This window comes from Saccopteryx bilineata, chromosome 2, assembly GCF_036850765.1.
Source record: "Saccopteryx bilineata isolate mSacBil1 chromosome 2, mSacBil1_pri_phased_curated, whole genome shotgun sequence".
NCBI classification, from domain to species: domain Eukaryota; kingdom Metazoa; phylum Chordata; class Mammalia; order Chiroptera; family Emballonuridae; genus Saccopteryx; species Saccopteryx bilineata.
Window position 1 is genome coordinate 152,505,134 of NC_089491.1, and position 22,977 is coordinate 152,528,110.

The 22,977-nt window shown below is 39.7% G+C and overlaps 1 protein-coding gene and 1 non-coding gene across 2 annotated transcripts in view; both read left to right on the top strand.

Annotated features, from left to right (window-relative positions):
• The window catches only part of HMGA2 (high mobility group AT-hook 2), a 155,462-nt gene that overhangs the window by 49,808 nt on the left and 82,677 nt on the right, over positions 1–22,977 (top strand). The gene's annotated exons all lie outside the window — the stretch shown is intronic.
• On the top strand, positions 14,662–14,737 carry TRNAV-GAC (transfer RNA valine (anticodon GAC)). Its single transcript has one exon. It is a non-coding gene; the product is annotated as a tRNA-Val (tRNA).

Here is a 22,977-nt window from a genome sequence, read left to right on the forward strand (position 1 = left end):
TTGATACAGTGATAGAATTGTGATGTTTTGAAATTGAAAAGGAAATTAAGAATTTGTACCCAAACCCAAATTGCAGACAGTCATATTAAACATACTAATGCTGCCCCAAACCACCAACATACCATGAACAAATGAGTCTAATAGATTACCATTGACATCCTGTAACACATTTTAAGAGACAGCCATTAATTAGTAAGCTGCTGTACTTCCTGATCAAAGAGGCAGAAACCTTTGCAAATCATCAGTTGATAGAATGATTAGCTTGAATGAGTCTAGGCCCTGTTTTATAAGGATCCTACTTACTCAACTCAATACCAAATAGACTTTTTTATTTTTTCAAAGTTAGAAGCGGGAAGGCAGAGAGACAGACTCCCGCATGCACCCGACTGGGATCCACATGGTATGCCCACCAGGGGGCGATGCTCTGGCCATCTGGGTGTTGCTCCGTTGTAGCTGGAGCCATTCTAGCGCCTGAGGCAGAGGCCATGGAGCCATCCTCAGTACCTAGGCCAACTTTGTTCCAATGGAGCCTTGGCTGTGGGAGGAGAAGAGAGAGACAGAGAGGAAGGAGAGGGGGAAGGGTGGAGAAGCAGATGGGCGCTTCTCCTGTGTGCCCTGGCTGGGAACCGAACCTGGGACTTCTACACGCTAGGTCGATGCTTTACCACTGAGCCAACCGGCCAGGGCCCCAAATGGACTTTGATTCATTTTTGCATGAGGTTCCCTGGGCCAATTTATTTTGGATATATGTTGTTTGAAATAGGGTACCATGACCACGATCATCACCATGTACATACATAAGTTAAAGCAAGCCAGGGGAAGGAATATGGTGGATCACAGAGCAGCTCAGAAAGATGACAGCGAGTAGGAAGTGAAACACAAGGGTTGTATGTCAGGGGTCCTATCCAGTAGATGATAGTTATTGTAGCTCTTAAAGTTCTACCTTATAGGTTGATGGGTCCTCAAGTCTGACCTTACACCATGGTCTACACTTCCCTCTTGCAATCTGCTGAGGTCATCAGAGAGAGGTCACAGAGGTGCTGTCAATAGGTAACTCCTCAGAGATCATACTAACTCACCCTCATTGTACTGGCTCCTCCCCACAAATGGACTAGAGCTTGCTGCTCTATTTATGTAAGAAAGAATGGTCAAGGAATACAGTTGACATTTTAGTCTGGTTTATACTATTTTGAACATTATTTTTCACTGCAGATAATATAAATGGAGCCACTAAATACACATAATACAGTGTACAGATGATGTGTTGTAGAATTATACACCTGAAACCTGTGTAATTTTGTTAACCCAGTGTCACCCCAATAAATACAATAAGAAGGAAAAAAATAAACACAGTCCTGTTTAATATTTATAATCAATACTTACTAAATGCCTAAAAAGTGCCAGACATTTTTCCAGAGACCTCAGAATTAAACTTCAAAGCTCATTTGATTGACATAATTTTATAAATGGAGAAACCAAAGTCTGTCATACTCCAAAACCCATGATTTTTCTATACCAAGAAGCCAATCCAACTTGAAAGATTATGAAAATCTTAGTTTTTCAGTCCTTTTGACACTCACCTTTAAGATTAGAAGTATTGATTATACTTTACAAAACTGTAGTGTTCAATATTCCAATCATATTTCCTACATATTTATTAAACAGTTAACATAATAGATTTGTGTGTAAGTAAAGAAAATGTTTTTAGCTTTAAGATCTATAGTGTAAGAGTAGATATACATACACTTTCTAGAACTATTCAAGCCATGGCTGTGGGGGGGGGGGAGAAGGAGAAAACGGAGGGGTGGAGAAGCAGATGGTCACTTTTTCTGTGTAACCTGACTGAGGATGGAACCTGGGACACCACACGCCAGACTCCATCACTAAGCCAACCAGCCAAGGCCAAAAATAGGTATTTATAATACAGTTAATTTCCACTTTACAAGATGGTTTTTATGCTTTCTTAATACCAGGAGCTGGTAATTATCATGTGTTTCTACTAACTGGAAAGTGAAAAGATTTATTTCCTTTTGGCAATCTAGTCTAAGTATTAGCGGCCTGAGAACTCTGCCTATAGTTTTAAGAACTTGTATTGAAATTGTTCAACTAGTTCAAATGCCTGAGTCTACTGTCTCAAATAGATGTAGACTTCTGGAGGATACAGACCTTATTTTTGCTTTCTTTACCATCTCCCACAGCACTGGAGAGATTGTTACTCAATGAATACTTGTTGAATGAATGAAAAATTGAATGGACAGCCCCTATGTTAGCCCCTATGTTACTTATAACTCTCGCTCTTATTGTCAGGGTGAGTGATTAGCCCAGAGTCAGAATGAGAAGAACTTTCAGACTTCTGAAGAACCATGTTCCTATAAATTATCAAATCAATAAATGTCATGGACTCTACAAGGACAGTGGGCACCACACTCAGAAATCGTACAGTAGCAAAGCAGGGCTGGAAGAGGTTGAACTGGATGAGGCTCTTCTAGCGTAGGTGCCAACAAACCTTGGCCCACAGGCCAAATTCAGCCCATCACCTGTGTTTATAAGACCAGCAATCTAAGTACAGTTTATACATTTTTTAATGGTTGAAGAAATATTAATAGAACAGTAAAATTTTGTGACATGTACAAATGATAGGAGATAGAAATCCTGGAACACAGCCCATTGTAGTCACAGGGTAGCCATGGCTGCTTTCACACTACAGGGGCAGAGTTGAGTACTTGCCACGAAGGCCACCTGGTCTGCAAAGCCTAAGACATTTGCTATCTGGCCCCTTACAGAAAACACTTGCTGACCCCCTGCTCCTGTGTGTCTTTCTGGCCCTTTTAATCCATTTATGTGCATTTCTTCTTTTGGCGTGCAGGTGGAAAATGAATTTAAGTTCACTAATAGAAGCAAAAAGGCTTAACTTTGCCTCCAGATGCTATTCCCCCCCCCCCACTTGTAAGAATCTTAAATGTTCGGTATCTAGATTCTTGAAGTTAAAGAATAATGAGGTAGAATATGTTTTATGGATTACCAGATCCCTCTACTATGGGGATCCTGAAAATGTGGTTTTCCCTTTAGATTAGAGAAGTACATTCCTTTCTTGGTCACACTCCATTTTTAGTTCACACTCAGGCTGTCAGCTCCTCAGAGCAATGCCAAATGGGCTTCTTAGGGTCTCTTAAAACTCTCTTCCTGTTGGATTTTTGACCAGGTAGTTTTCCTCAGAAGGGCTCAGGAATAGTGCAGTAACTTTTTATTATGAACGGTACATTTAACTTCTCTATTTGTTGTGTTCATGTCACGGTAACCTACCAGTTGCCTTCTGTGCTCTGCAGCTTTGTTTGTGCTGGGCAGTGTCTGGGTTTAGGCCTGTTTAGACATAGCAAAAGGAGGGGGACAACCTGTCTTTCATAGGCTGAAGCCATTCTGACATGGCAGGGAGGCAACTGGATGCAAAGTGAAAAATATTCTCACCTCTTCGTGTCACTTATTCACTCTTGAGCCCAATGTGGTCTGGTCTCCAAATCCTTCATCCCATGGAAAGTACTCTAAGGTCACTGATAACTCCCCCCCACACACACACACTGTAGTTTTATTTTTTTTAATTGAATTTATAGTGGTGACAGTGGTTAACAATTATACAGGTGTCAGGTACACAATTCTACAACACATCGTCTGTGCACTGTAGTTTGTGTTCATCTCCCAAAGTCAAGTCTCCTTCCATCATTTATCCCCACCCTCTCTAACCTCCTCCACCTCCTCCTGCCCCCCTCCCCCCGCAATCACAACCTCGGTAACTTAACTTCTAGATCCAAGGGACACTCCTCAGTGGTCATGGTGACATCTATTCTGAAATAGCCTACACATTGCCTACTCTTCCTGTTTCAAATTCTCCTTTCTGGGATCCCAGAACAAACAGACAAAAGCCAATCCTGATGTTTCTTCTCTTTATCTGAAGGCACCTTGTATCTGGCAGGCTCTTCTCTGTCTACCTGCCCCTCCACATTGTGTGCCCCCAGGGTGACAGCAGAGGGCCTCTCTATTTCATTCCATGTGTCCATTGTGAGTAAGCTCAGTGACAATCTGTGTTTCAGTTACTACCTACATTTCAGTGACTGACTTGAGAGTGCCATAATTCACCCAGTCATTCTGAACTCCTTTCTCCATTTTCAACACCCGCAAACTGTTGTTTCAACTGTCATCTACTGCTTCATATGTTTTGAGTTTTCTTTTCCTCTGTTTCTACTGTGCCTTCCTCTTTGCAGGCCCTTACCTTCCCTCACGCAGACCCTTTGCACTAATCTCCTGTGGTTTGCCTGCTGTCTCTAGTCCTCTCTCTTAAACCACCCCCGATATTATAGCATGTGCTGTGTTCAAGACAAGAAACCTTGTCGCTCTCCTGCCAGAAGCCTTCAATGGCAGTCATTTACTCGAGCGGTAAAGTCCAAATTGCACTATAACGTTAGGTCTTGTTTTTAAGTCTTGCCTGCTGTTGTTTGCCAGCTGTATCCTTTACTTCATGAGTGCAGAAAAACCAGTTTTTCTGAGACCTACACACCTCTGCTGATGGTCATATCCCTTTTCTGTATCTCCATCTGGACAAATTTCAGCACATCTCCCAAGCCCCAGTTCAAATATAGTATCCCCTGAAATTAATTGCCCATCCCCTTTGCATCATGGGAGTTTACGCACCCCTTGTGGAGAGCGCATTTCCTAGTGGACTGTAACTGTGCGTTCATATGTTTTTCAACACAGCAGACCACATCTCCCTCCCCTTTGTGTTTTCAATGCACAGCACAGTGTTTATCTTATCAAAGGTATCCAGGGAATGAAGGTGTCCAAGCACATGTTTGTACCTACACTATGCACCCTTTAGAACCCGTTGCAAGGCGTGTTAGATATGAATGGTGCTGTAATAGAGGTTGGTTGAGGCCCCAGGGTGCAGAAGAAAATATTGGGCCCCTTAAAAAAAGAGAGGGAGACAGGGAAAATAAAAATACACGTTAACCATATTTTTAAATAAATAAAAATATTATGTACTATTAATGTTAAAATTGCACATATGAAACCTAAGTTGGTGTTATTAGAAAAAAGTATAAAGTTGGGGTTTTGCAGGGCCCTTAAGAAGTTGGGGCCCAGAGTGTGTGCCCAGTGTGCCCGCTGTTATATCCACCTCTGCCAAAGGGCAACTATCAGCGGAAAAGGTTTGTTTTCTCCTCTCATTATAGTATTTGTATTAAACCAGACCAAGTGTATGTGGCAGCAGATAGTCGTGCATAAAGTCAGATGTGGGAGGGATAATATTCATTTTAATAGAGTGGTAGAGAAGAGAAGACTTTCAAATGTCACTATTAGTGAGTGGCACATGATAGAGGTAAAGTTTAATTCCCCATATCAATACTAAGAGCTTGGTAGGAAGTCATGGCCTTATAAGTCATACAAAGAATAGAAAGTATAATAAGTGTAATATAAAGTATAAATATTTTAATGTGACCATTACCACATTAGTCAATTTTTTTCTACTCATCCTCTGAAAATTATCATAAAATCTAACAATAAAGACAGGGACTGGGCAGGACCACCATGGGGTTTAACATTTGGTCCCTGCCTTATGGAATGAAAAAAATCACAAGATAAAAAACAATGTAAGGCAGTTTGAGGCATGCCATTTTATAAGTGAGATACCATTTTAGATCTCTCTTTACCTAACTATAGTTTTTGCACTCACTGGATGTTTAATAAGTATTTGCTGAATGAGTAAGTGACAATGGAACAGAGGCCAACTTGTAGTAACTTTTTAATTTTTCTTTCTTCCCTGTTTGAATTAAAATGGTGTTGGGTCTCTGTCTATATTTACTGACACCAGCTAGTTTTAAAGAAGAATAAGCATTTATCTTTAATACCTTGGATATCATTTACTACCTGTAAAGATAAAGCCTATCTTCATTTATCAAATTTCAAATTAAAATTAATAAATATACAGTATAAGTAATAAAGAGATATAAAATATATAAGTAATATATACATTAAAATGTATATCATTTAAAGCTGTAGTATGAAGACTTTGTCAGTGTTGTTGAAACCCATTGGGTAAAAATGTTCATAAAACTTTTTAATGATTTGGATCAAATACTCAGGAAATTTTAACCATCTTCTTTCAGTGGAAACAAGTTGCTTTCCTACAACAAATTCTAGGTTTCCAGTAGGAAGGAAACAATCTAAAGATGTAGTGCCTTCTAGAAGTTGTTTCAGAGGCTTTTTCATAAGGAAGTGTCGGTGATTTCAGACGCCTTTCTAACTTCGTTGTAGCGGAGTACAGGTGACTTGAATATCATTCTTTCATTGGGCCAATTTAAAGTATGCACCCAGCTGCCCAGATTTACCCATAGGACATCCTTAAAGCTCAGTAAGGTATCTTCCTTTTACAAAAGAATGGATGGTCATGATGCTTTTTATTTTTTACAGAGACAGAGAGAGAGTCAGAGAGAGGGATAGACAGGGACAGACAGACAGGAACGGAGAGATGAGAAGCATTACTCATTAGTTTTTCGTTGCACATTGCGACACCTTAGTTGTTCATTGATTGCTTTCTCATATGTGCCTTGACCGTGGGCCTTCAGCAGACTGAGTGACCCCTTGCTCGAGCCAGCGACCTTGGGTCCAAGCTGGTGAGCTTTGCTCAAACCAGATGAGCCCGCGCTCAAGCTGGCGACTTTGGGGTCTCAAACCGGGGTCCTCCGCATCCCAGTCTGACACTATCCACTGCGCCACCGCCTGGTCAGGCGGTCATGATTCTAACTCATCTGTCTTTCTTTATCTATATATGGACGTTAATATTTTCACAAGTTTGCTTAAAAATGTCTTTCTTGCCTCTTTCAGTTTGGGGCTCCATCTCAGGAAAATGAAGTCACATTCTGAAACAGGTATAGATCTTTCTACAAGTATTTCCAGTGCAAGACTATTAGAATCTCACAAATCTGCATGTGCTATCTTCTGTCTCCTCTTCACCCTTTATTCAACCAGGAAGTTTCTATTCCCCCAGACGTTTTCTTATAGAATTACCACGTATCTTGACACTGTGACCATTGTGAGCTTTGGGTTTTTTTTAAATCACACATATGTAAAAATAAAAGAAGCGCTTATATTTAAATAGAGTTAATGCAATAGGTAATTCTTGCCGAGTAGTCACAAATGAATGTGTACTTCTCCATTCTCATCTTAGAAGGTAATCAGGACATGCTTTCTTCAGTTTTCCTATTGGCAGTGATGCCAGATATCCTTTTGTTTGTTGGATAGCTATGTCTTACAGGAGTAGATGATATTATTCAGAGTCGACCTATTTACATGCACTAGACGAACTTGTCATTTATAACAACCTTAGATTATTATTTCAAAGATCATACTGCAAATAATGCCTTCTTCAGATTTTTGTATATTTAGTTTTTCTTTTTAATAGCAAGGCTTACATCAAAAGTCGACTTTCTGTGAGTTTGAACTACCAATTTGGGGGATGTTACTTTCTTTTTAAATTTGCTTTTTCTTTGAATTATTTTTACCATCATGAGAGAATGAGCAAGGTTAATTAGCAGATAAGGAGCTTATTTCTGCTGCTCCAGCTATTTTTAGAATCTTTGATTTTAAAAATGTGGTTGGAAGGAAGAACTGGACCTGCATACCACCAGGCTGACCCTGGTCTCCATTAGCAGGAGCTTTGGTGAGTTTATTCTCTTTAGTTTTTGCCTCTCATTGTCAATAAAATTATTTCTTTGGAATTTCTTTCTTTTCTTCTAAACTTGTTATAAAGAAATGCAGTAGCTACAGACCGGCCTGTCATATGAATACATGTTTGTAAATGATTTACTTGGCTATTCTGGTCTGTTAGTCAAATATGTATGTAAGACACTTAAAAAAAAATAAAAGTACAGTATCATGTTTTTCATGGAATGGGTTCAAAGCTGCTACAAATTTAGTCATTGATTTGTAATTAAATATTTTCAAGACTTTGCATTAGAAGTTTGTACAATGTACTTATGCCCCGATCGTGGTACAAAGTATAAATCAGTTAGCTATATTAAAACAGTGATGGGAAATATCTCATTTGGTATTTCTATAGTTGCCAATAAGTTACTTTCCATTAGACAATGTTAAATACTCCCATTCCCTTCCTAATTTTAGTATGTACACATCTATACACCCAGTTTTTTCCTTCAAGAAAGCCACATCCTCGGGACTTAGAAAGGAGTTCCCAATTAGTGAAATTCTCAGTCCTCTTAGTGTAATTTATAAAGCAGACAAAACAATTCCTGGCATTCGATTTTTGAAAACCATAAAATCATTTCACCACTTACGCCCAAACTTTCTAAATCAAATTTTGACCTAAGAAAATACTTTTGCCATTTATAAACCTTTGAAATTAGGGTTTCGAGCAGAACTTTCCAGACAGTCTTCCACAAAGCCGTGTCGGCACACATCCCCACAGCATATTGAATTATATATATAGTGCTCCACCAGGCGTGCGCAGCATTTGCCACAGGAGGAAATGGCCTTAACCCTTGAGCAGGCCAGTTTGTTGGTGGAAGGGTGACAGGTGCAATCCAGCGAGGATGGTGGAGGAGGGTGGGTGTGGGGCGCACAAGTCTGAGGGTGCAGGGAGGTGACATTCTGGGCTCAGGGTTGCAGGGCGCATTCTTTGCAACTCTGATTTGTGAAGTGATTTATGGGAGCTGCAGCCCATTGGCCATACATCACCTTCCTGGTTGGCTTTGTTGACACCTTGTCACATTCTTGCAGGGCTTGAGGAATTCATTGTTCTTGTTTGAACTGATAAGAACAAAAAAAAAAAAAAGGAAGAAAGAAAGAAAAGGAAGGTTTTCTCACTGAGACCTTGGGAAAGGCAGAGGGAGTGGAATGTGATGTGGAGCAGCCGGGCTGCCCTTTCCCAAGATGTGCAGCCTTTGCCTCTGCCACATTCTTCCGTCCTGGGGACGCCTTGCCACGAGGTGTGCCACCGCAGCTTTCTTTGCCCTCTGAAAGTCGTTTTCTGGTTGGGAGTTTCGGGCACAGTGGAGAGGGGCTTCGGGAGGAGGAAAGCAGAAGGGAGTTTTCCTTCAAGAAGTGGGAGATAGAATGGCCGAGAGGAGATTCCAGGGGAAGGTAAAATGACCCTGGTCACTAGGGGAATGTAAAACATGCGGTGACTTTTGATGTGAGCCCGTCTCTTCGAAGTTCATCCTTTGTACAGTGCGCTTTTCGGGCACGGCGCCACGCTGACCTCTCCCCTTCGCGGTGTAGTGCCCCATGCCTCACTTAGTCTGTTGGCAGCCTGCGTGCAGAGGCTGGCATCTGAGCCCAGCACTTGATGACAGCAAAGTTTCTGAATGAGAACTCTTCAAGCCACTAGTTAAAAGTTTGTGTGATGTAAACGTAGGGTATTATCTTTCACCATAGCAGAGCAAATGAATGATCTCTCCGGTTTTCTCAGATGTCTTTAGAATAATATCTCTGATGTCTTTGCTTCAAAAAAGGTAATGGATTCAACTCCTTTTGCTAATTAAATGTATTGGAGTGACATGATTAATAACAATTTTTGAGTGTACAGTTCTGTAATACCTTATGTGTATATGGCATTGTGTGACCATCACTCAAAGTCTAGTCTCCTCTCATCACCATATACTCGACCCCCTTCACCCTCTTCATACTCCTCTCACCTCCCTTCCTGGCTGGTAACCACCATATGTTGTCTGTGGGTATGAGTGTAACTCCTTTTCACCTAAAAAAAAGTATCAGGTCAGATGATACACATACATATGGGATTGTAAATGCTCATACTTCCTTTGTGAAAATAGATGTTTTCTTTGAGAACAGTTTAGCACCAACAGATTCCATTCACTGATACTCTCTGTCGTCAGTTTTGTTAATTAAAAGGCTAAGAAGCCATGGCACCCTAGTCAAGGGCTGGATGTCTGGGGGAGCTTTTGCATGTTTGTGTCACACTGTTGACAAGTTCATGTGTAATGAATGACCTGCCTATCGCCTTACCTGGAAGTGACGTTCATACATGCCCACTATGAACCTCATTTGGAACTGGAGCCTTAGAAGCCATTTGCCAAACCTCTTATGATGGCTCTCTGCAGCTGTTGCTGTAGAATGCATATAAATAAGCTGCTCTTGCACTTGACTTACCAAGTAGTTACCACGCTGCCAACATGGGAGGCTTGAAGAACTGCCAGGGTAGGTGGCCTGAGAATGGGCACATTATGATCATACTTAATGCAAATGAAAGTGACCTAATAAATGTATAATAATACAGTAGTTTCATGATTAAAATAAGACACTTTTGGGAAAGCATGTGCCCTTTCTCTTCTGACACTGTCTCGCTATAAAGTGCCATTTTGACAACATTTCAATGCCAAATATCATTCAGTGCTCTCAATATCAGCCTCAAACTTCTAATACACATTCAGTTTTTTAAAATCTACAAGTCCAGTTTTCCTCATATTTTTGCAACTGTGACGAGCCTACCAGTTCTGTCTTTGCCTTTTCCTTAGCTTGGAGGCTCCTCTGGGCTCCAGAATTAAGATTATTGACAGTGTTTCACTGCTCTCTGCTGGAGGAGCCCAAAGCCAGGCTAGGCTTCCCCAGCTCCAGTCACTTGCAAGGAATGCAGGTGAGATGGCTGAGCTGATAAACTCCAGGCAGAACCCGTACAGCTCAACACAAGGCTTATTCATGCTGGTCGGAGATCGCGGCTGAAGAGCCATGTTGTGCGGACTAGGGACAGGTTTCTTAGAGAGGAGGATGGTTAAGATGAAATTAAACCACCCAAACTCCAGCTGCTTACTTTAAATGTTGTCCTGTACAAAGATAGCCTTCGTAAAGATGCATAGAGACTGTGCAGTGTCCCCAGTTTACTTTCATCGTTCTGTTTTTGACACTTCGATATACATATATTATATTCTATTATGGACACCTGAGATAATAATCCCCCACCACCCAAAAAAAGAAAGTAAGTAAAGCTCTTCTGATAAAACTTGATATTTCTTTTTCTAAACTTACTCTTTAGTATATGAATGACTGGAGAAAAATGGTCAAGGGTATTTACCAAGTAAGTAATGAGTGTGTTAGGATATTAAAAAAAAAAAACTTTTCTAGGAAGGAATAAATATTAATTTACACTCCCATTTTCATGAGCACAAAACTACTTAAGTATGAAACAAAAGTACAAGTACAAAAAGGAAGAACAGGCAGACACTTTAGGGGAGTGTTGTTTTTAATATATATATATATATAGAGAGAGAGAGAGAGAGTACATATATGCACATGTACGTGTGTGGCTATACATGTATTATACATACGTATTTTTGGAAGGGATAGGGAGAGCAGATAGAAGCCTAACACACCTCCAGAGTGTTTTATGTGCTTTCAGTCTGGCATCTTTTAACTGAAAAAGTAACTTGATGAATAGAAATCATAAAAAGCTAGCTTTACAACAGCATTAAAGTTCTATTCTATTCTACAGCATTCCAAGTGAATTATTGCTGTGCTGTCAAAGAAAACAAAAACATTTGGGAAAGACTGTTTATTTTACAGTGGTTGACCAAAAGTATGTGAGTGGTTATAAAGAAATGTAGACAGCTAACAATGGGAGGTGCCACTTGCACATTCTGAAACCCATTCACAAACCTTCAGCGCTAACGCTCCATCACTAGAGATAATGTTAGAGGAAAAAGCATTTTCCATGGGGAAAATCTGAGCACTTTCAAAGCATTTCAGTCTAAAGGAAGTAAATGAAACCTCTATCCCCATTCTGTATCCCTGGCATTGCCTCACCCACAGAGCCAGATGGCATGATATATTATTTCTTTTCCCAAGAAGAGCAAGGAAAATTTTGCAGAAATATTTCTCTCAGAGGTTAAGGCAATGAGATATTTTTGTGCTATGCAGCATGCATTTTCCTTTGTGTACAAAGATAAAAATAAAAACTGCCATTGACAGTATTAATAGATTCTTTCATTAAACAAATATTTCACTTTAGAACTAGATGAGAAATTAGAAATCCCTAACAGTCCTTTCATAGTAAAGATAATAAAATGTGCTCTCAGAGAAGATAAATGGCTTGCTTAAAGTTGCATAGCAAAGCAGGGTGGAGGGATACAAGTTAGAAATAGAAGGTTACTGTTTATGTTGTAGTATGTTTTGCCTGAGAATCAGACTATATATAGTCAAGACCTCACTGGTATCTCTTAGTAAATGCTTATTTTAATATTTAAGGATTTCTCATTGGTAAAGAGATCCTTTTTCAAAGAGTCTAGGTCTTGAGTTTTAGGTTTCTTTCACATTTTAAAACATTCACTGATAAATCAGGATCTATTTAACTTGCTGGTAGACCATTAGATATATTTTTGAGAAATAGCTCTATTTATCCTTATCATGGAGTAAGAGATATGGAAAGCTCCTTGATCTGTCTAGCATGATCCTATCACATAAAACTACCCAAAAAACTACCCAATAAATATAGGCTGAAAGAATGCCTTTAGAGAAATGTTCCTAATTTCCTTTACATGATGCCAAAGCAGCTTATTTTCTGGGTGGTATGTAAATTGGGAGGAAAGCATCACATTTAAGTGTCTCATTGTGGTACAGTGACTTGACCATTTACCACCATTCACATGTGTTAGATGTATTTGGGCATGGGCTATCCTAAAGTTTTGCCCTGAGGGGTGGAGAGAGTGATAGGAAGAGAAGGAGACAGAAGCAAGACAATTCGCATCTGTGTCCCTACCTCAGCAGCTCCTTCTTGTCTCTGAGGGAGTCTGAGAGTTCTGTGTGGTGTTGGCCCAAGAGACAGTTGTCCTTTTGACAGCTCAGCTTTTTGTGTCTCCTGAATAAGCGTCTGCCTTCTTCCCTCCCTGACATCCTTGGGTCAGTCACGTGCTTGCTGGCCCGGATTTGTAAATACAACTTGGCTAAAATACACTTAAAGGATTACGAAGCTATCTTGCTTAATAGTAGCGAAGCAAAACAAAACAAAACAAAAAAACCACTCCAACAAATCATGTGAGCTCCTAAGTAGTGGAAAGATCCAGCTACGACTGGAACTGCCCTGGCCTGGAGTATTGTCCTAACCCCGGGAGAGGGCTAGAGAGAGAATGACAGGGAGAGAAGCCGTGTTGACGGCAGAGTAGGAGTCACTGGCCCCCCACTCACTGCAGAGACCACGCTGCACATGCTCCCTCCCAGCAGTCGCTAATGAGAGCAGCATGCTGGTGAAGCAAGCCTGCTAATTCGGGAACCCGCCTCTCACGCGTGTGCTGGGATGGCTGGGTCACTGCTGCTTACACATCCTTGAACTACACACTTTCCCCCCCTGTGCTCAGAGGTGGCCAGAGCCTTGGTAGCTTCCCGAGGAGGTTCCAGGCTGCAGAATGCGTTGAGAGATTCAGATTGGGGGGTTCCCGTGTGGTTTTTTCAGTTGAATGTCTCCATCTCCTGATCCTGGACAGCCAGTTGCTGGCCTGCCTCGGAGTTGTCTGTCACCAAAGCTGTCTGCTCTGACCGGAGGGAAATGAGCGTGGAAACCCCTTGTGCTTGTGCGTGCCAAAAGCAACCTTAGTCAATGAAAGAGCTCGGCAGACGGCGGGTCTTGTGTGCAGACCTTTCCGCTGCTCCTATGAGAATCATGCGCTGCTATTTCTGCGGCTTCTGCCAGTTGGCCCCTGCCCACCTTCTCTGTTCTTACTGAAGCAGCCAGGAACTGAGCGTAAGAGGAAGCCTCGGCTACACTGCCAGGAGTGCGTCTGTAGTAGGTCCAGCAGCAAAAACAAAACAGGGCAGGGCCTGGGGAGGCCAGCCAGAGCAGCTGAGCGTAAAAACAAAGGAGCCCTCCTGCCGCAGCAGCAACAGCCAGGGGAGAAGTGGCAGGCTGGAAGGGAACTGCGAGCGGAGCTGCACCTTCTCAAAGGTGGGAGACTGAGGCCCGGAGGGGATGTGCCCTGTCTGAGCAGTGGCCCCGCCAGATCTCCTGAGGGGTGTTTGATATTTGTAGCTCTCCTGTTAATGGGGTAACCCTGGACAACTTACTCTCCTCTGCCTCAGTTATCTCATCTGTAAAATGAGGATGGGACTGATTCTTCCCTTTGTCTAAGGGCTGTGTGAGACTTAAACAAGAAAGTGTAAACAAAGCGCTTGGCATGAGGCCTGGCACTTGGGAAGCCCTCAGTAAACTCTGGCTTATCTTTATTTGAAGGAGGACTTGAGCTGCAAGTGAAGCAGGAAAGGTCGAACATTGTTCATAAACACCTGACTTTTTTAGCAAAATGTATTTTTTCAAACAGGGCTGCTTTTCACAAGAAGTGAGCGCCCTTGAGTTAAGGTCAGGTTAATTAAATGATTTTGTTGAGTTCTGATGTTGTTGGAATGTTTAATCAAATAGTAGATTCTGCTCCTCTTTTCAGGAAGAACCCAACCTGAATAACGAGGAAGCGGGTAATGTGAAGCCTGGAATCATTGCTGTTCAGACTTCCTGAATCTATGTTTATCCCCTTTGTGAAAGTGCATTCTGAACCTTCCTGATCCACAGTTTAACACGTTCGACTTCGAAGTTTTATTCTTTTGGAAAATGTTTCCTGAAAGGCTGAGAGGTTGTTCTGGACGTAAAAGAAATGAGATCAGGCCCTGGCCGGTTGGCTCAGTGGTAGAGCATCGGCCTGACGTGCAGGAGTCCCGGGTTCGATTCCCGGCCAGGGCACACAGAAGAAGCGCCCATCTGCTTCTCCACCCCTTCCCCTCTCCTTCCTCTCTGTCTCTCTCTTCCCTTCCCGCAGCCAAGGCTCCACTGGAGCAAAGTTTGCCCGGGTGCTGAAGATGGCTCTGTGGCCTCTGCCTCAGGCGCTAGAATGGCTCTGATTGCGGCAGAGTGATGCCCCCAGATGGGCAGAGCATCGCCCCCTGGTGGGTGTGCTGGGTGGATCCCGGTCAGGCGCATGCGAGAGTCTGTCTGACTGTCTCCCCATTTCCAGCTTCGGAAAAATACAAAAAGAAAAAAAAAAAGAAAGAAATGAGATCGTGAATTATACCACATTTGAGTAAACAGAAATGATACATGATTTTTCCCCTTTAGGACAAGGTATATGGAAAAGATAAAGAACCAGCTTATAATAACACTTACATCCGGTTCTGGCTTTACATCCGGTTCGGACACTAACTGGTCATGAATCACTTAATAAAGATAATGATACAATGACAACGACCATTTTTTGAGCCTTTACTGGGTGTCAAGTGTTGTGCAAAGTACTATAATATTTGATATTTCACTTCATTTACACAACAACCCCATGAAATATTTCCTGCTTAGTGAAGAAAATTGTCGCTGAGAAAAATTAGATAGCTTTCCCAGGGTCACTCAGCTAAGTACTGGGCTGTGGCTTGCTTCATGCTTAATGTTAACGCTAACCCGAATTTAATCTCTGTAGGTCACTGTTTTCTTCCCTGTAAATAATGACTGGAAGATATTATTACCAAGGCCACTTCTTCCAAAATCCTAAATATTTCCAAAAGGAGGCACAGTTTATAATAAGCAATCCTGCTTTCCAAATACATTCTACTCTGTTAAAATCAAAGAGCCACTTGTCTTTTTTGCATGTATGTATCATTTAAATTAGGGAATTCAGGAAGGGATTAAAAACTGGGAAAGATAATCTCATGTGACGTTTTGATATATATGCATGCCCACTAGCTATTGGTAAAAATTATTATTATTATTATTTTTTTTTTTTACCAAATTATGGCTGCTCGGTTTATAATCCCTGATCAATATTAATTCACAAGTGTATCTTCTTTTGCTGTCAAGGGCAAAATAAAAACTTTATTTGTGCTGGTCTTTATTTCTAAGGAAGTTTATGAATTTATGCATACAAGATGAGGCAGAAGTAGTTTTACAGTTTTGAGTACACAAGACACCGTTTATTCTTGTACTCTTATTTATTGTTGAATTATTTCCAAATGAAGAACTGTAAACCTATGTTTGCCCCACCCTGTATAATTTGCATCCTCAAGGGAAGCAATCCAAACAGTTTAGCATTATTACTTTACTAAATGAAATTTCTCAATTAAAATTTTCATGCTCTATTGGAATGATGCTTCTAAACTCTCAGTGTTTATTAATAGCCGTGAAATTTTGTTAGTTAACTTCATTTAGATTATGTGTGCTCATAATCACTGCCTATGTGACCTTGAACACATTTCTTAATCTCTCTGGGATTAGCTGCCCCATTTACAGAATGGGAATGGGAGTGGACTCATAATATTATTATAATGGGTTGTTGGGAGCATTTAAATCAATTAATTATATGAAATGTTGTCTGGCACATAGTAAGTGCTAGCTAAGTGTTAACTAATACTGCTAATCTCTTTTGATTTCTGAACTGGAATTTTCTTACTGTTGTGCCCAGTAAGTTTTAAATCATAATAAACCTTTTAACTGATTCTATTTTGAATTACTATTCAGCATTATCAAGTTTGTTATTTTCACTTACATAAGAAGTCTTGTTAAGGCCCTGGTTGGTTGGCTCAGTGGTAAAGTGTTGACCTGGTATATGGAAGTCCTGGATTCGATTAATGGTCAGGACACACAGGAGAGGCGATGATCATCTGCTTCTCTCCCCCTCTTCTCTCTCTCTCTCTCTTTTTTACTCCCTCAGTCATGGCTACATTGATTTATCACCTCAGGCACTGAAGATGACCTCAGGCACTAAAAATAGCTTCTTTGCGAGCATGGCCCCAGACAGGGTTGCTGGATGGATCCTAGCGGGGGCGCATGTGGGAGTTTGTCTCTGTATCTCCTCTACTCTCACTTAAAAAAAAAAAAAAAGAAGTCTTGGTAAAGAAACTCATATTCTACTTCATCCTCTCTTTAGCACGAGGTGGTGACTTACTGTTTATTTTTTCTTTAGAATTTTATCTAGAACTTTTAATTTTAAACTGTGACATGTAATGGGTCAAATTACCCTCATCCAATTGATTTACTCAGAACTACAGATTATTTTAGGTAAGATTTGTCCTCAAGTTTTTTTCTTAGTGTCTGAGTTTCAGAGAAATATGTTTCCAGCCCTAATCCTGGTAAATGACATCACGAGATACATATTTCTCAGATACAAACGTTTGTTGTTATGTTCTTTTGGCCAGAAGAGACTCTTCTTCCTGGGAAATGTAGCCACAGAATGCTGCGTTTGAGTTTTATTAATGTCCTTGTAGATTGAAAACAAAATGTTTTCCCTCCCCATTTTTGTTCTTTTCCATTTGGTGAACCTGGTGATTTGCCACATGAGCCAATGTGTGTTTCATTTGCTTATTTTCTTGTGCACTAACAGCCATGCTGATGTCATCTGGAATGTGTGCAATCCCTGGGAATAAATAACATGCTGAAAAATAGTTTGTTTTGAGGTAGCAGGATCATTCATGTACCTTATAGCACACACTATCACAAACCAGTTTTCTTTTCAAAAAAAACAATGTCAAGGTAGGCCGCCTCTTCTATATCTCTTGGTTCAAATAATCACAACAATGATATGAAAAGGTTTTTATAACAAATGACTATGATCTGAGAGTCACATTTTCAAAATTATTTTAAAATTTGATTGGATGATATCAAATACCTATTCCTAGAAAATGTCTTTTATTTAAAAAGAAGAAAAGCAGATTACTAGGTTAAAAGAGCAAACTTTTTTTTTTTTTATTTTAGTGAGAGGAGGGGAGGCAAAGAGACAGACTACCACATGCACCCTGACCAGGATCCACCCAGTATGCTCACTAGGGGATGATGGTCTGCCCATCTGGTGCCATTTCTCTGTTGCTCAGCAACCGAGCCTTTTTTTTTTTCTTCTTCTATTGCCTGAAGCAGAGACCAAGGAGCCATTCTCAGCGCCTGAGGCCAACTTGCTGGAACCAATCTAGCCAGAGACATGGCTGTGGGAGAGGAAGACAGAAGGGGAGGGGGAGGGGCGGAGAAGCAGATGATCGCTTCTCCTGTGTGCCATGACCAGGAACTGAACTTGGGACATCCACACACCCTGCTAATGCTCTACCACTGAGCCAACCAGCCAGGGCCAAGATCAAACTTCTTTTTTTTTTTTTTTTTATGACTGTATATTAATTCTTTTTTTTTTTTTTTTATAATTTTATTTTTTTAATGGGGTGACATCAATAAATCAGGATACATATATTCAAAGATAACAAGTCCAGGTTATCTTGTCGTTCAATTATGTTGCATACCCACCACCCAAAGTCAGATTGTCCTCCGTCACCCTCTATCTTGTTCTCTCTGTGCCCCTCCCCCTCCCCCTTTCCCTCTCCCATTCCCCCTCCCCCCCGTAACCACCACACTCTTATCAATGTCTCTTAGTTTCACTATTATGTCCCACCTACGTATGGAATAATACAGTTCCTGTTTTTTTCTGATTTACTTATTTCGCTTCGTATCATGTTATCAAGATCCCACCATTTTGCTGTAAATGTTCCGATGTCATCATTTCTTATGGCTGAGTAGTATTCCATAGTGTATATGTGCCACATCTTCTTTATCCAGTCATCTATTGATGGGCTTTTTGGTTGTTTCCATGTCCTGGCCACTGTGAACAATGCTGCAATAAACATGGGGCTGCATGTGTCTTTACGTATCAATGTTTCTGAGTTTTGGGGATATATACCCAGTAGAGGAATTGCTGGGTCATAAGGTAGTTCTATTTTCAATTTTTTGAGGAACCACCATACTTTCTTCCATAATGGTTGTACTACTTTACATTCCCACCAACAGTGGATGAGGGTTCCTTTTTCTCCACAGCCTCTCCAACATTTGCTATTACCTGACTTGCTAATAACAGCTAATCGAACAGGTGTGAGGTGGTATCTCATTGCCGTTTTGATTTGCATTTCTCTAATAGCTAAAGAAGATGAGCATCTTTTCATATATATGTTGGCCATTTGTATTTCTTCCTGGGAGAAGTGTCTATTCATATCCTCTTCCCATTTTTTTATTGGATTGTTTGTTTGTTTGTTGTTGAGTTTTATGAGTTCTTTGTATATTTTGGATATTAAGCCCTTATCTGAGCTGTTGTTTGAAAATATCATTTCCCATTTAGTTGGCTTTCTGTTTATTTTGTTATCAGTTTCTCTTGCTGAGCAAAAACTTCTTAGTCTGATGTAGTCCCATTCATTAATTTTTGCCTTCACTTCTCTTGCCATTGGAGTCAAATTCATAAAATGCTCTTTAAAACCCAGGTCCATGAGTTGAGTACCTATGTCTTCTTCTATGTACTTAATTGTTTCAGGTCTTATGTTTAGATCTTTGATTCATTTTGAGTTAATTTTTGTACAGGGGGAAAGACTGTAGTCCAGTTTCATTCTTTTGCATGTGGCTTTCCAGTTTTCCCAGCACCATTTATTGAAGAGGCTTTCTTTTCTCCATTGTGTGTTGTTGGCCCCTTTATCAAAAATTATTTGACTATATATATGTGGTTCTATTTCTGGACTTTCTATTCTGTTCCATTGGTCTGAGTGTCTATTTTTCTGCCAATACCATGCTGTTTTGATTGTTGTGGCCCTATAATAGAGTTTGAAGTCAGGTATTGTTATGCCCCCAGCTTCATTCTTTTTCTTTAGGATTGCTTTGGCTATTCGGGGTTTTTTATAGTTCCATATAAATCTGATGATTTTTTGCTCTATTTCTTTAAAAAATGTCATTGGAAGTTTGATGGGAATTGCATTAAATTTGTATATTGCTTTGGGTAATATGGCCATCTTGATTATATTTATTCTTCCTAGCCAAGAACAAGGTATATTCTTCCATCTCATTATATCTTTTTCAATTTCCCTTAACAATGGTTTATAGTTTTCATTATATAAGTCCTTTACATTGTTTGTTATGTTTAGTCCTAAGTATTTTATTTTTTTTGTTGCAATCGTGAAGGGGATTATTCTTTTGAGTTCCTTCTCAGTTGTTTCATTGTTGGCATATAGAAAGGCTATTGACTTCTGTATGTTAATTTTGTATCCTGCGACCTTACTGTATTGGCTTATTGTTTCTAGTAGTCTTTTTGTGGATTCTTTGGTATTTTCGATGTATAGGATCATATCATCTGCAAAAAGTGATACCTTTACTTCTTCTTTTCCGATATGGATGCCTTTTATTTCTTTGTCTTGTCTGATTGCTCTGGCTAGAACCTCTAGTACCACATTAAATAAGAGTGGAGAGAGTGGACAACCCTGTCTTGTTCCTGATTTAAGGGGGAAAGCCTTCAGTTTAGTGCCATTTAATATGATGTTGGCTGATGGTTTATCATATATGGCCTTTATCATGTTGAGATATTTTCCTTCTATACCCATTTTGTTGAGAGTCTTAAACATAAAATTGTGTTGTATTTTATCGAAAGCCTTTTCTGCATCTATTGATAAGATCATGTGGTTTTTGTTCTTTGTTTTGTTGATATGGTGTATTACGTTAACCGTTTTACGTATGTTGAACCATCCTTGAGATTCTGGGATGAATCCCACTTGATCATGATGTATTATTTTTTTAATATGTTGTTGTATTCGATTTGCTAGTATTTTGTTTAGTATTTTAGCATCTGTATTCATTAGAGATATTGGTCTGTAGTTTTCTTTTTTTGTGCCATCCTTGCCTGGTTTTGGTATGAGGGTTATGTTGGCCTCATAAAATGTGTTTGGAAGTATATTGCTTCTTCTTCAATTTTTTGGAAGACTTTGAGTAGAATAGGAACCAAGTTTTCTTTGAATGTTTGATAAAATTCGCTGGTATAGCCGTCAGGGCCTGGACTTTTATTTTTGGGGAGGTTTTTAATGGTTTTTTCTATTTCTTCTCTACTGATAGGTCTGTTTAGGCTTTCTGCTTCTTCTTGACTCAGTCTAGGAAGGTTGTATTTTTCTAGGAATTTATCCATTTCTTCTAGGTTGTTGAATTTAGTGGCATAAAGTTTTTCATAGTATTCTATAATAATTCTTTGTATATCTACGGTGTCCGTGGTGATTTCTCCTCTTTCATTTTGGATTTTGTTTATATGAGTTCTTTCTCTTTTTTCCTTGGTAAGTCTTGCCAAGGGTTTGTCAATTTTGTTGATCTTTTCAAAGAACCAGCTCCTTGTTCTATTAATTTTTTCTATAGTTTTTCTGTTCTCTAATTCATTTATTTCTGCTCTGATTTTTATTATCTCCTTTCTTCGGCTGGTTTTGGGTTGTCTTTGTTCTTCTTTTTCTAGTTCCTTAAGGTGAGAAGTTAAGTGGTTCACTTGGGCTCTCTCTTGTTTGTTCATATATGCCTGAAGCGATATGAACTTCCCTCTTATCACTGCTTTTGCTGCATCCCATAGATTCTGATATGTCGTATTGTCATTTTCATTAGTCTGTATATATCTTTTAATCTCTGCACTTATTTCTTCTTTGACCCATTCATTTTTTAAAAGTATGTTGTTTAGTTTCCACATTTTTGTGGGATTTTTTTCCTCTTTTTTGCAGTTGAATTCTAGTTTCAAGGCTTTATGATCAGAAAATATGCTTGGTACAACTTCAATTTTTCTGAATTTGTTGATGTTGTTTTTGTGGCCCAACATACGGTCAATTCTTGAGAATGATCCATGTACACTGGAGAAAAATGTATACTCAGTCACTTTGGGATGAAATGTCCTGTAGATGTCTATCATATCCAGGTGCTCTAGTGTTTTGTTTAAGGCCACTATGTCTTTGTTGATTCTCTGTTTGGATGACCGATCTAGAGCCGTCAGCGGTGTATTGAGGTCTCCAAGTATGATTGTATTTTTGTCAGTTTTTGTTTTAAGATCAATAAGTAGCTGTCTTATATATTTTGGTGCTCCTTGGTTTGGTGCATATATATTAAGAATTGTTATGTCTTCTTGATTCAGTGTCCCCTTAGCCATTATGAAATGGCCATTTTTGTCTCTGAGTACTTTTCCTGTCTTGTAGTCAGCATTATCCGATATGAGTATTGCTACACCTGCTTTTTTTTGGATGTTATTTGCTTGGAGTATTGTTTTCCAGCCTTTCACTTTGAATTTGTTTTTATCCTTGTTACTTAGATGAGTTTCCTGTAGGCAGCATACAGTTGGATTTTCTTTTTTAATCCATTCTGCTACTCTGTGCCTTTTTATTGGTGAGTTTAATCCGTTTACATTTAGTGTAATTATTGATACTTGTGAGTTCCCTATTGCCATTTTATATCTTGCTTTCTGTTAGTTTTGTGTCTTGTTTGATCCTTCTCTTTCGTTTTTCTGTCTTTTGTTTTTATTTGGTTGTATTCCATACATCTTTCCTCTGTTGCTATCTTTTTTATCTCATGTGCTTCTGTGGTGGTTTTTTCAATGGTGGTTACCTTTGAGTAATGAAAAGGGTCCCTACCCTGTTCATTGTAGCGAACTATTTTGTGAGTACTTTTGCACTCCATCGTCCTTTGCTACTGTTAATCTCCATCTTCTCCCCCTCTTTCTTTTTGTTGTTGTCACAGTTTAAATTTGGTTTTATTGTGTTCTTCTTGGAGCTTTTACTTGTGGCTCTGTTTTTTTTTTGTTCTTTGTATCTGATTGGAGAACCCCCTTTAGTAATTCCTGGAGTGGGGGTTTTCTGATGATAAATTCCCTCATCTTTTCTGTATCTGTGAATGTTTTTATTTCTCCTTCGTATTTGAAGGATAGCTTTGATGGGTATAGTATTCGTGGCTGAAAGTTCCTCTCTTTCAGGACTTTAAATATTGGGGTCCACTCTCTTCTAGCTTGTAGAGTTTCTGCTGAGAAATCTGATGATAATCTAATGGGCCTTCCTTTATATGTTGTATTCTTCTTTTCCCTGGCTGCCTTGAGAATTTTTTCTTTGCTGTTTGTTTGTGTCAATTTCATTATGATATGCCTTGGAGTAGGTTTGTTGGGGTTAAGAAAACTCGGAGTTCTGTTTGCTTCTTGAACTTGAGGC